We start from the raw sequence: 13,492 nt of genomic DNA, 5'->3' as shown, positions 1-13,492 counted from the left end.
GAATAGTAGCCCTCCTGTCAGAAAGATAGCATTGTAAAGCAGAGTTTGGTAGACGCCATTAGGTTAAAATATAAAATCTTATCATTTGATCTACCTTTTGACCCATAGTGGGTTTCAAATAATTTAACAACTGGTTTGTTGCCCTAATGACTTTTAAGTATATTTTAAAAAGACATAGCAAAAGGTAGTTTATTATTTCATACAGTTAATACTTAAATTACAACAACAAAAGAGAATACAATTCCAACAATGAAAGAGAATAAAAGATATAGTATGTCATGAAAAATATAACAAGTTTTATTAAATTAATTTTTAAAATTACAAGCATAGTTCTAATTTTTTATACCTGTGAATGGGATGAGCATTACTACCAGTACTTAGAATAAGCTGTTTCACAGATGAGTGTTAAAAAAGAGTAAGGGATGTAAATTTGTGATTTCCACATTGGGCAGCTGCCCTGACAGCTAGCTTAGAGAGAACCCAGGTTACAAGTGTCATTTTAACTACGGGTCCACCAAACTCAACAGAAAACTGGGTGTTGGTTCTGCCAAATCCATGTGAACAAGCTGAACCCCACGACTGCTTTTGACTCATTTTAAACTGGTTATAGATTTTAATATCTTCTTTTCAATTGAAGCTTTTCTTTGTTTTATTTTGTCATCGATGTTAGGTTTTTAGTTTGTTTCTTCATTTTGTTTTGCTTTTTATCCTACATATAAAATCCTAGGTAGGTAGCTCGATAGAGCCTGTAACTGAACTAATAATTACCTATAGCCATGGCTGGGGAGGCTGAAGGGAATTGGGGGATGACAACAATGAGTGTGTGGAAAGAAGAAACATTTGTAAAATTGGTTGTGGTGATGAATGTACAACTCTTCTTAACATGATTAAACAATTGAATTATATGACATATGAATTATATACCAATAAAAATGAATTATAAAAAATCTACTTCCATTGAGGTGATTCCAACTCACAGTGATCCCATAGGATAGAGTAGAACTGGTCCTTAGGGTTTCTGAGACCGTAAATCTTTGCAGAAGCAGATAGTCTTGTCTTTCTCCCACACAGTGGCTATTTAGTTTGAACTACCAACTTGTGGCTGGCAACCCAATGCTTAACCAACCGACTGTGCCACCAGGATTCTCTCCAGCTCCCTCTTTTTTTTTTTTTTTGGTAAGGTCATTATTGATTTGGCTAAATATGCACAGCAGACCTCCTCTTGTTCCACATGCCAGAATTTAGTAAAATCCTTATTCTAAGGTCCAAATGGAGACCTTCAAATGTCTCTCTAACATAAAAGATGTGTCATTTTTATAAACTACTAGTTAATAAGAATATAACTATTAAATAGCTCTTTTGACGGAAGGAAATGCTGTTATAAACAAAATTAAACTGTATCCTAGCTCTCTAGTGTTGCTGTGACAAAAACACCACAAGTGGATGGTTTTAACAAATATACATTTATTTTCTCACAGTGTAGGAGGCTAGAAGCCTAAATTTGTGGGTCAGTTCTAGTCGAAAAAGTTCTCTCTGATGTCTCCAAAGGAAAGACCTTGACTGAGTTTCTACTATGGGACAGTCTTCATGTAGCTCAGCATCTCTCTGCCCCCTCTCTGATTACCTCCATTGCTTGTTTAGTGCCCTTTAAATCTCAAAAGAGATCTACTTAAAACCATACCCCTGTGTTAGGCAGAGTCAACTAGAGAAACAGATCCAGTGGCACTCATATATTGCAAGAAAGAGCTTTATATCAAGAAGTAATTGTATATCAGGCAAATATCTCAGTCCTGTACAACTCAACTCCATAAGTCCAAAAAGGCCCTCCTCTTCAGACTCACGAGTCCACATGCAATGATGCAGAATACAGGAATATCGCCAGCTGGTGGGGGCAAAGTCCTGTGGATCCAATGACGGTGGATGCACCCCAAGGGTTCTGGCAGCAACCAGGGTCAGCCAGCAGGAAGGTGAGGGAAGAGAGACAAGGGGAGGTTCCCAGGGCCCTCCTTATGATAAGGCCACACCCACAAGGAGGCACCATCAGGCTGTGACCTGATTGACGGGCTAACCTCCAACCCTACACTTTTATATATCTTCAAGTTGACTTGAAATTATGTAAATTACCACAACCCTACACTAAGCTGCCTTATTAATATAACAAAGACAGCCCTTTCCTAAATGGGATTGTTTAGGAATCACAGGAATATAGATTAGGATTTATAACACTTATTTTGGGAGAGGACACCATGCAATCCATAACATCCATTAAAAATAGTAATAACCAACCACATCTGTATGCCAGGAACTAGGCTAGGCAATAAAGGTAACGAGGCAATAAAGGTAACGACATAAACAAACCATGACTTTCACATACTAGACCTTACAGTTTACATCCTGACACATAGCACACTAGGCTTCCAAGGCTCTTATTCTCACATACTAGAGAAAAATAAAGATGAAAGGATTTATTTCCAGATCTTTGGGTGAGTAAAACTGAAAAAGAATCACATACTTGTATTGCAATACTAAGGTAATCATTAAGGTCCAATAATCACTTAATGTCCAAAAGAAGGGCTTCTAAAGATGATTGGAAGTTTCTGTTTACCTTTATAACAGATTTACTGGGTTGTCCTGTGTTTCACCTCTTAGCTTCCGTATTTCATAAAATAAACCCCTTAACTTTATACTTTGGGTATGCATGCTTGGGTACATTTAATTGATTGAGGATTATTGATTTTCTCAGTGAAAGGAACAAAGTCATCATCTTGATGTTCCAGCTGTGTTTGCTTATGTTCATGTGTTTAGCCTTCCAAAAAACTTAATGACTCACCAAGAATGTGACCTCCCTCACTGTCGCAGTGACCATGATTAACAGGCTCAGTCAAGCAGAGACCTCTTTTTCTGGGTCGTTATATTTCATCTTTGTTTAATGCCATCAACTGTAGGCCCTTTTCCTGGCAGTGTCTTTTTTCTTGCTCTTATCTCTCAGTGCTAACTCTTCTATCAGTTGGAGCTTTCTTTCCAAAATAAAGATAGAAGTCTTCACAACAAAGCCGTTTTCTTAGCCCTGTCAGTGATAGAAGCACTTTGAAAACCACTTTGAAACATTGTCAGATACTGAAGTCTAATGAATGGAAGCAGACTATTGTCAGAGACAGGGCAGGAGGATGGGCACTCCAGTTGGAGGACATTCAAAATGGAACTGATAAGAAGCTGATTTTTCAGAGTGGATTTGACGATGGAGACATGAGTGAGGTAAAACCTGTGGAAATTGGGCTTTGGGATCTTCATTTGTTGATGGAGCATGATTAAGAGTAAGGAGAAAGAGTTACAAAACTGTTAACAATCAGAATTTGGAATGTGCAAACTTTGAATTTAGAAACATTGAAAGTGGTCAGAAATGAAATGGAATGTACAAATATCATTATCCTAGTCATTAATGGACTGGTATTGGCCATTCTAAATCACAAAATCATATGATTTGCTATGCGGTGAATAACAATTGAGGCATTCATTGTCAAAAAAGCACATTGTAAAATCAATCTCAAAGTACAATGCTGTCTGTGATAGAATTATAGGTATCCACCTTCAAGAAAATCCAATCAATACAATTATTACTCACATTTATGCACCAACCACAAAAGCTTGTGATGAAGAAATTGAAGAATTATACCAATGTCTTCAGTCAGAAATTGATCAAACATGCGTTTAAGATGCATTGATAATTATTGGGGATTGAAATGCAAAAGTTGGAAACAAATGGAACAGTAGTTGGAAAATATTGACTTGGTGATAGAAATGAAGTTGGAGATCCCATGATAGAATTTTTCAAAACCAATGACTTGTTAATAGCAAATACCTTTTTTGTCAACAACACAAAAGGTGATTATACACATGGACTTTTCCAGATGGAATACACAGAAATCAAATTGGCTACATCTGTGTGGAGAGACATAGAGAAGCTGTATATCAGTGGCTAAAACCAGGCCAGGACTATGGGAGAGACCATCAATTACTCATATAAAGAAAAAAATTTGTCCAGGGAAAAGCTGAAGAAAATTAAAACAAGTCCAGAAGAGTCAAAACATGACCTTGTACCTATGCCACCTGAATTTCGAGAACATCTCAAGAACAGATTTGACTCATTGAACACTAATGACAGAAGATCTGATGAAGTGGGGGAGGACATCAAGAACATCATGCATGAAAAAAGCAATGGGTCATCAAAAAGACATAAAAGAAAGAAAAGACCAAAGTGGATGTCAGAAAAGACTCTGAAACTTGCTCATCATCAGAGAGTAGCTAAGGCAAGTGGAAGAAATGATTAAATCAAATCACAGAACAGAAAATTTCAAAGGGCACCTTGAGAAGACGAAGCCAAATATTATAATGAAGTGTGCAAATACCTAGAATTAGCAACCAAAAGGGACAAATAAGCTCAGTATATTTTAAATGGGAAGAACTGAGTGAAAAGTCCAAGACTTGAGTTGCAATAATGAAAGAGTCTATGGGAAAAATATTGAATAATGCAGGAAGCATCACAAGAAGATGGACAGATAAACAGAGTTCCTGTACCAAAAAGAACTAGTAAAGGGAGCAATAGATGCTTCGTAGACGCACATAAATGTTGCAGCAGTCCACTGATAAGGAACCAATCTGTCTTGGGTGAAGTAAGAACAGAGTGCTCCTCAGAGGGAAGGATGGTGAAATTTCAGCTCATAGTCTTTGGACGTGTTGTCAGGAAAGACTGGTCCTTCGAGAAGGACATCATGTTTGCCAAAGTAGATGAGCAGTGCACAAGAGGAAGGCCTTCATCAGGAGAGCCCAGCATTGGCTCCCACAACGGAACAAGCGTAGGATCAATGAAGGGTGAGGATGGTGCAGGACTGGACACGGTTTCCTTTTGGTGTGCATGGAGTTGCTGTGGGTCGGAGTCACCTTGATGGCACCTGTAAACAACAACATGATACCATGATACCCAGAGCTTATAAAAATAGACATAGCAAACACAAGAATGTCTTTCAACCCTAGGGAAAAGATTAAAATGGCTCATACACTATTTAAAACTTAGAATTCATGGTTTTTTTCATTGCAATGATCAAGGATTTAAGAATAAGGGGTCTGAAGATCTATTCACTGAATTGTAATCATTCTCCAAGCTAAGAGAAGACTGGCGTGACTTCAGTCTCCTAATTTATAAAGGAACATAAGGCAGATGGTCACCAGCTGCTCTCCAGTTCCACTGAGGACCGAAGCAAAGGATGTGCGTCTACACTTTGGCTTGTGGGACTTGGGTTAAATATGAAAAATAGTTTCCTGACACCAAGGGTTGTAAAATAACTGGACAGAATTGTAAAAAGTGTTATACAATCTCCTTCCTTAGAAATCTCTTAAGAACACAAAATGCTTTACCATCTGTTGGGAATAAATACACTGCAAAGTTACAGAGTAGCAAAAAGGGAAAATAGGCAATAACTCATAATCCTGTCTTTATGAGTCAATATAATCTGACATGATTTTCCTAGCCATGTAAATTTCATGTTTTTTTTAAAGAATCGATGATACAGTTGTTGAGTATTTTGTGCACACTGATGCATTTTTAATCATTTATTAAAGGATCATTTAATTGGGGGCTCTTACATCTCATAAAAATCCATATATCAGTTGTATCAGGCATATTTGTACGTAAGTTGCTATCATTATTTTCTAAACATTTACTTTCTATTTGAGCCCTTGGTATCAGCTCCTCTTTCTTCACTCTCCACCCCTGGTGACCCCTTGATAAATTATTAATTTTTTCATATTTTACACTGACCGCTGTCTCCCTTCCCAGACGGTTCCTATTGTTTGTCCCCCTGGGGAGGGGGGGGGGTTAAGTGTTGATCATTGCAATCCATTCCCTCTTGCTCCCCTCCACTTTCCACCTTCCCCCTACCCTCCTGGCATCACTACTCCCATTCCTTTTCCTGGATTCTGTGTGTCGTGATCTTTTATCTGTTATCTGTACCTGTGTATGGAAGCATTTTTAATAAAGGTAAAAATATTCCTATGTATTTCATTTAAAAGTATGAGTGGCTTATGTTTGTGCTTTTGTGAGATGCCATCCAGTGGGCTTCAATCCATAGTATTTCCAGGACCAACAGTTGAAAAAAATTGTCCTATGCCATTCTCACAATTGTTGTTATATTTGATCCAGTGCTGCACTCACAGTATCCATCTATCTCCCTGAGGGTCTTCCTCTTTTTCACTGCCCCTTTCCTCCACCAAGTATAATGTTTTCCTCCTGGGACTGGTCCCTCCTGATGACACGTCCAAAGTATGTGGCAAGCAGTCCTGTCATCCTGGCTACTAATGAACATTTTCACTATACTTCTTCTAAGACACATTGTTTTATTCTATTGGGAGTTCATTGGATATTCAAGAAATATTTTTATTAATACCATAATTGAGTGGTATCAATATTTCTTTTTTTCTGCATTTTTTGTTTTAGATAATATAAGCATTAAAAATACATTATCTGTGCTAACATGCTTTTAGTTAATTATTATTGAGTTAATAAGTAATTCAAATATTTCTTGGTTTTAATTTTAAATAAGGTAAATATTGATAGCTATAAGCCCCATAAGCAAAAGCTCTTTTTTTTTAACATTTTATTGGGGTTTCATACAACTCTTATCACAATCCATACATATACATACATCAATTGTATAAAGCACATATGTACATCTTTGCCCTAATCATTTTCAAAGCATTTGCTCTCCACTTAGGCCCTTTGCATCAGGTCCTCTTTTTTTCCCCTCCCTCCCCGCTCCCCGGGATCAATATTTCTTTGGCATCTGTATTCACAGTCTAGCTTTCATATATCAGAGGTAATTGAAGTTACCAGAATTTGACTCAAGTGTACCTTACTCTTCAAGTAACATCTTTATTTTTGACTCAAAAGAGGTCAAAAATTGCAGAAGATTTCCCCAATGCAATGTGCCATTTGATTTCTTGACTGCTGCTTCTATGGCCATTGATTTGGACCCAAGTCAGATGAAATCTTTGACAACTGTAATCATTTCTTTATTTATCACATAGGTTTCCAAGTTTATTTGGCCTTATTACTGCCTTTTCAGGAAAAAAATAAAAGTTTACTCAGTGCTCTCCTGGTATTTAAAGACTTCAGTATTATAGCTCATAATCCAGAAGAATGTGGGTATTTGCTGCCTCCCACCGCCAGGGATGGTATTACCCAACTTGGGAAACTGGATTATCATGTTATTGCATGTTGGTCAATTTATGAGGATTTTTATTTTCTTTACTGATGTATTATCCAACTGAAGGCTATAGTCTTTGCTCTTCATCAATAAGTGCTTCAAGGTTTCTTTGCTTTTAGCAAGCAAGTCAGTTCCATGTACATATCACAGGTTGATAATAAGACTCCTCATACGATGCAGCATTTTTCTTCATATAATCTAGCTTTAAAATGGGACCGATGGTTCTGGGGGTACATGGGAGAGGGGAGGCGGGGAAAGGAAATGGGTGTTAAGAGAACAGTGGGTGGCAATGGGTGGCAAGAGAACAGTAAGTGATCTAAATCGTTGATGAGGAGGGCACAAGATGCCTTGTAGGGCTTAATCAAGGGCAATGTAACCGAGTGGAATTACTAAAACTCGAATGAAGGCCGAATATGATTGTGGGACAAGATGAAAATAAAAGGAAATAGAGGAAAGAACTTGGAGGCAAAGTGTATTTATAGAGATCTAACTACAGGCATGTACATATGTAAATATATTTATATATATAAAATGAAAGGAAAATAGATCTATGTACATATATTTTTACATTAAGTATCAAAGTAGTAGATGGATATTGGGCCTCTACTCAAGTACTCCCTCAATGCAAGAACCTGGCATTCTGTGATGTTTACCTTCCTGACCCTATCGCTGAAGACAAAATGGGTGCATAGCAAATGTGGTGAAGGAATCTGATGGTGCCCGGCTATGAAAAGATATAGCATCTGGGGTCTTAAAGTCTTGAAGACAAACAAGCAGCCATCTAGCTGAGAAGCAACAAAGCCCACATGGAAGAATCACACCAGCCTATGTGATCATGAGGTTTCAATGGGATCAGAATAAGGCATCAAAGAACAAAAATAATATCATTGTGAATGAGGAAGAGTGTGGATTGGAGACCCAAAGTCCATATGTAGTCCATGTCCAACTGGACATCCCTTTACAGAAGGGTCTCGGGAAGGAGACGAGCCAATCAGGGTGCAGTAAACATGTAATATTCCTCTAGTTCTTTAATACTTCCTCCCCACCACTATCATGATCCCATTTCTACCTTAGAAATCTGGCTAGACCAGATGATGCGCACTGGTACAGATAGGAACTGGAAACACAGGGAATCCAGGACAGATGATCCCTTCAGGACCAGTGGTGAGAGCAGTGATACTGGGAGGGTGGAGGGAAGGTGCGGTAGAAAGGGGGAACCGATTACAAGGGTCTACATAATACCACCTTCCTGGGGGATGGACAGCCGAAAAGTGGGTGAAGGGAGACATTGGACAGTGTAAGACATGACAAAATAATAATAATTTACAAATTATTAAGGTCATGAGGGAGGGAAGCCAGGGAGGGAGGGGAAAATGAGGCACTGATACCAAGGACTCAAGTAGAAAGATGTTTTGAGAATGATGATGGCAACAAATGCATAAATGTGCTTAACAGAATGGATCTATGAATGTATGTATTGTGATAAGTTGTACGAACCCCCAATACAATGATTTTTTAAAAAAACAAGTTTTTTCTCATCATACATATTTAATAATTAGGGTGAAAGGATAAGACTTTTGACATGCATCTCTTCTGATTTTAAATAGTGCAATATCTCTTCTGTTCAAACGACTGCTTCTTAATTTATATATTGTGGTGGTGGTTAGGCGCCACCATCTGTTGGTTCCTACTCATAGTGACCCTGTGCACAACAAAGCCAAATGCTGGCCAGTCCTGTGTCATCCTCACAATTGTTCTTATGCTTCAATCCATTGTTGTAGCCACTGTGTCAATCTATCTAACTGAAGACCTTCTTCTTTTTTCACTGCCCCTCTTATTTACCAAGTATGATGTCCTTGTCCAAGGACTGGTCTCTCCTGACAACATGTGCAAACTACGTGAGACAAAGTCTTGCCTCTGTGGAGCATTCTGACTGTACTACTTCCAAAACAGATCTGTTGATTCTTTTGGTAGTCCATGGTATTTTGAATATTTCTCACCAGCACCATAATTCAAATGCATCAATTCTTCCTTAGCATTCCATATTCATTGTTTAGCTTGACATGCATATGAGGTCATTGAAAACATCATGACATGCCTTAGTTTTCAATGTAACCTCCTTGCTTTTCAACACTTTAAAGAAGTCTTACACAGCTGGTTTACACAAGGCAGTGTGGCTTTTGATCTCTTGACTGCTGCTTCCATGAGCATTGATTGTGGATGCAAACAAGATGAATCTTTGACAAGGTCAATCTTTTCTCCATTTATCATGCATTCCCTATTGATCAGTTGTGAGGATGATGGTGTGGAAAAACTTTTTAATTTCTAATGATGTTTTGGCTGCAAAGAGCAGGAAAGCAGACAAACTAAAACCACATCTCAACACCAAGCCTGTAGCAGACTTCAATAAGCCAAAGAAGACTTGACCAACTTTTAAAATCTTCAAATAAAAAAAAAAAGCAACATCTTGAGAAATGTGTTTCAACAAAACGTAATCACTTGCCTCTTACAAAACTTCCCATCTAATTGCAAAACTTCTAATCTAATTGCTGCTACTGAAATGTCAGAAATAGTTCGTGGGAAAAGGTATGAGTATAAATCCATTAATTTCCTTTATAGAATGCTATCATTTCCAAAATAATCTCTGAAATTAGTAATAACCAATCCCAGTATCATTACAATCACAATTCATTTAAATGAAACAATTGATATTTCTAATATGGTAGGGTTATTATTTTATGTAATGTATGTTTATGAAGGGAAAAATGTTGTTTTGTCACCCTTTGGAAAGGTCCCCCAAAAGGAAAGACATATGTCTTAAATTTGATGAATCTTTCACAAATAAAGTTGATAGTGGAAAATGGCACTTCAGTCTGTTGGAACAATGATGGGTGAGATGGTTGGATTTGTAGCAAAAGTTAAGGCTGTTGGTAATGAACATATCACTTTTACTCACTGTATGATCCTGCAGGAGGTATGCATAGCCCAAAAATATCACCACAGAGCTAGATGTTAGTTACTATCAAAACCTTAACTTCATTAAAAGTCACGCCCATAATAGTCCTTTGCTTTCAAACCTTGGCATAGACATGGCTCTGATTACAAGAGTTTATTACCACATGCAGAGGTGAGGTGGCTCTCAAGAGAACAGAGTTTAAAGAGATTGTTGAAATTCAAAGGTGAAGTTGTTATATTTTTTCACTGAGCAGAAACCTGATTTTATTATTATTATTATTTTTTTTATTTTAACAATTTTTGGGGGCTGATACAATTCTTTTCACAGTTCACACATATACATACATCAATTGCATAAAGCACATCTGTACAGTCTTTGCCCTAATCATTTTTTTCTCTTTTCTTCTTTTACATTTTATTAAGGACTCAAACAACTCTTACCACAATCCATACATATACATACATCAATTGTATAAAGCACATCCATACATTCCCTGCCCCAATCATTCTCAAAGCATTTGCTCTCCACTTAAGCCCCTTGCATCAGGTCCTCTTCCCCCCCCCCTCCCCATTCCCCCCTCCCTCATATGCCCTTGGTAATTTATACATCGTTATTTTGTCATATCTTGCCCTATCCGGAGTCTCCCTTCCCCCCTTCTCTGCTGTCCCTCTCCCAGGGAAGAGGTCACATGTGGATCCTTGTAATCAGTTCCCCCTTTCCAACCCACTCACCCTCCACTCTCCCAGCATCGTCCCTCACACCCTTGGTCCTGAAGGTATCATCCACCCTGGATTCCCTGTACCTCCAACCCTCATATGTACCAGTGTACAGCCTCTGTCCTATCCAGCCCTGCAAGGTAGAATTCGGATCATGGTAGTTGGGGGGAGGAAGCATCCAGGATCTGGGGGAAAGCTGTGTTCTTCATCGATACTACCTCACACCCTAATTAACCCATCTCCTCTCCTAAACCCCTCTATGAGGGGATCTCCATTGGCCGACACTTGGGCCTTGGGTCTCCACTCTGCACTTCCCCCTTCATTTAATATGATATATATATATATACATATATACACATACATATATATATACACATACATACACACACTTATATATTTTTTTTTTGCATGATGCCTTATACCTGGTCCCTTGGGCACCTCGTGATCGCACTGGCCGGTGTGCTTCTTCCATGTGGGCTTATTTGCTTCTGAGCTAGATGGCCGCTTGTTCACCTTCAAGCCTTTAAGACCCCAGACACTATCTCTTTTGATAGCCGGGCACCATCAGCTTTCTTCACCACATTTGCTTATGCACCCATTTGTCTTCAGCGATCCTATCATGGAGGTGTGCAGTCAATGATATGATTTTTTGTTCTTTGATGCCTGGTTACTGATCCCTTTGGGACCACTCGATCACACTTGTTATTTTTTTCATAATGACTTTTTAAACTGTGTATTTGTTAGATATTTTTTTAAAACTCACTAATCTAAACATGTCACTTCAAGGAAAAATTATACCATATTTAGTTATAATATTGGAGGCTTTATTAAAAAGTTAGCATATGGAAGAGTAGGAGAGAATGAGCTTCTTTAGAAATGTTTATAGCTATAGATGATTTTTATCATTGAAAATAACCTTCCCAATTTATAAATTATTAAGGGTTTATGAGGGAAGTAGGGTGGGGGAAGGAGGAGGAAAAATGAGAAGCTGATACCAAGGTCTCAAGTAGAAAGAAATTGTTTTGAGAATGATGATGGCAACAAATGTACAAATGTGTTCGACACAATGGATGGATGTATGAATTGTGATAAGTTGTACAAGCCCCCATTGAATTATTTAAAAAAAAAGAAAATAACCTTCCCAAAGATTTAATTGTAAAAGTTTCATTGATCATCTGAAGTGCCTGACAAGACGCAGTTTCTGAAATGCTCCCCTTCAAATTGTGATTCTAAAGAACAAAATTGTATCGTAAATCTACTCAACTGAAATCAGTAATATCAGTCATTTTCCATTAAAAGTTTAACAAGAGCTTTCGGAGTTATCAACAGGTCCAGGTTTAAAACTTGAGTTTCCTAAAAAATAGTTAAATAAATTTTGTTTTGGTATTAGGGAAGAATTCCAACAATTAGTGAAATGGCTATGAACAAACTTCGGCCATTTGTACTATACATTTATACATAAAAGTTCTAAGCACTAGCAATTATAAATGCAAATAATGATCAATTCTGAAAAATGTTGAGGATGCCCTATGTTTTACAGTATCAAATATTCCAGCCAGGTTAATTCTACTCCACATTGGGCAGGGGATTGCTGAAGATGCTGTTAGGTTAAAATTTAGCACCATATCAATTGATCTCTCTTTTGACCCATTAAAATTTATTTTCATTTTTAATATTTTCTGCTTTCTTTTCTTTTGAGATTTTTATCTGTTTTACTTTGTTATTGTTGACAATTTTATAAATAATATTTTTCTGTATATGAAATCCAGGATAGGTAAACCTACAGAGACAGTAATTGTATAAATGATTGCTGAGGTTATAGCAGGGGAGGGCGGGTGGGGGGCAGGAGTGGGAAGCTAATAAGGAAGAGTACAAGAATGAAGAAACTGTTTGTTTTGGCATTAGAAAACTGATAGTGATGGTAATTGTACAACTCTTCTTGATGTGATTAAATAGTTGAATTAACAAAATATCTCTAATTCTTGATGTTCATACGTTTAAAGAATGCTTGTTTAGTAGAAGCTAAAGATATACTGTTAGAGTTTGGGAAGCTAGAGAGAGGATCTCCTTGAGATCAACAGCCAGGTGTGCTCACTCCCCATTGCAAACTCAGGGTTCCTTTCATATTACACAGTACCCTACATGTGGAGGCATCACCTGACCCTCTGAGTCACCTGTGGGAATAAGGTTTCAGGAAACCAGCACCAAAAAATGGTTGCTACTTTGGCCACTGCTAGGATCAGCAGTTTGAAACCACCAGTAGCTTCTCGGGAGAAAGGACTTTCTACTTCTGTAAAGAGTTACCATCTCAGACACCCACGAGCATAGTCCTATTGGGTTGCTATGGATCAGCATCATCTCAATGGCAGTGAGTTTGGAGTAGTTTTGCTAATGGTATCAGCAATAAACTGTCCTTCAACTTTGACCCAGAAAAGAACAATCTCTCCTCTGCTGCTCTGTGTTTGAGCAACCAAATTAAGATGACGGACAATCGAAGCAAAGTAAAAAAGTAGATATCTATTGTCAGCATCCCCCATCAAGAGGGCAGGTAACTGGGCTTT

Source organism: Tenrec ecaudatus, chromosome 3, assembly GCF_050624435.1.
Source record: "Tenrec ecaudatus isolate mTenEca1 chromosome 3, mTenEca1.hap1, whole genome shotgun sequence".
Classification (NCBI taxonomy): Eukaryota; Metazoa; Chordata; class Mammalia; order Afrosoricida; family Tenrecidae; genus Tenrec; species Tenrec ecaudatus.
The sequence above is the reverse complement of the archived record's forward strand: the minus strand, read 5'-3'. Positions refer to the sequence as shown.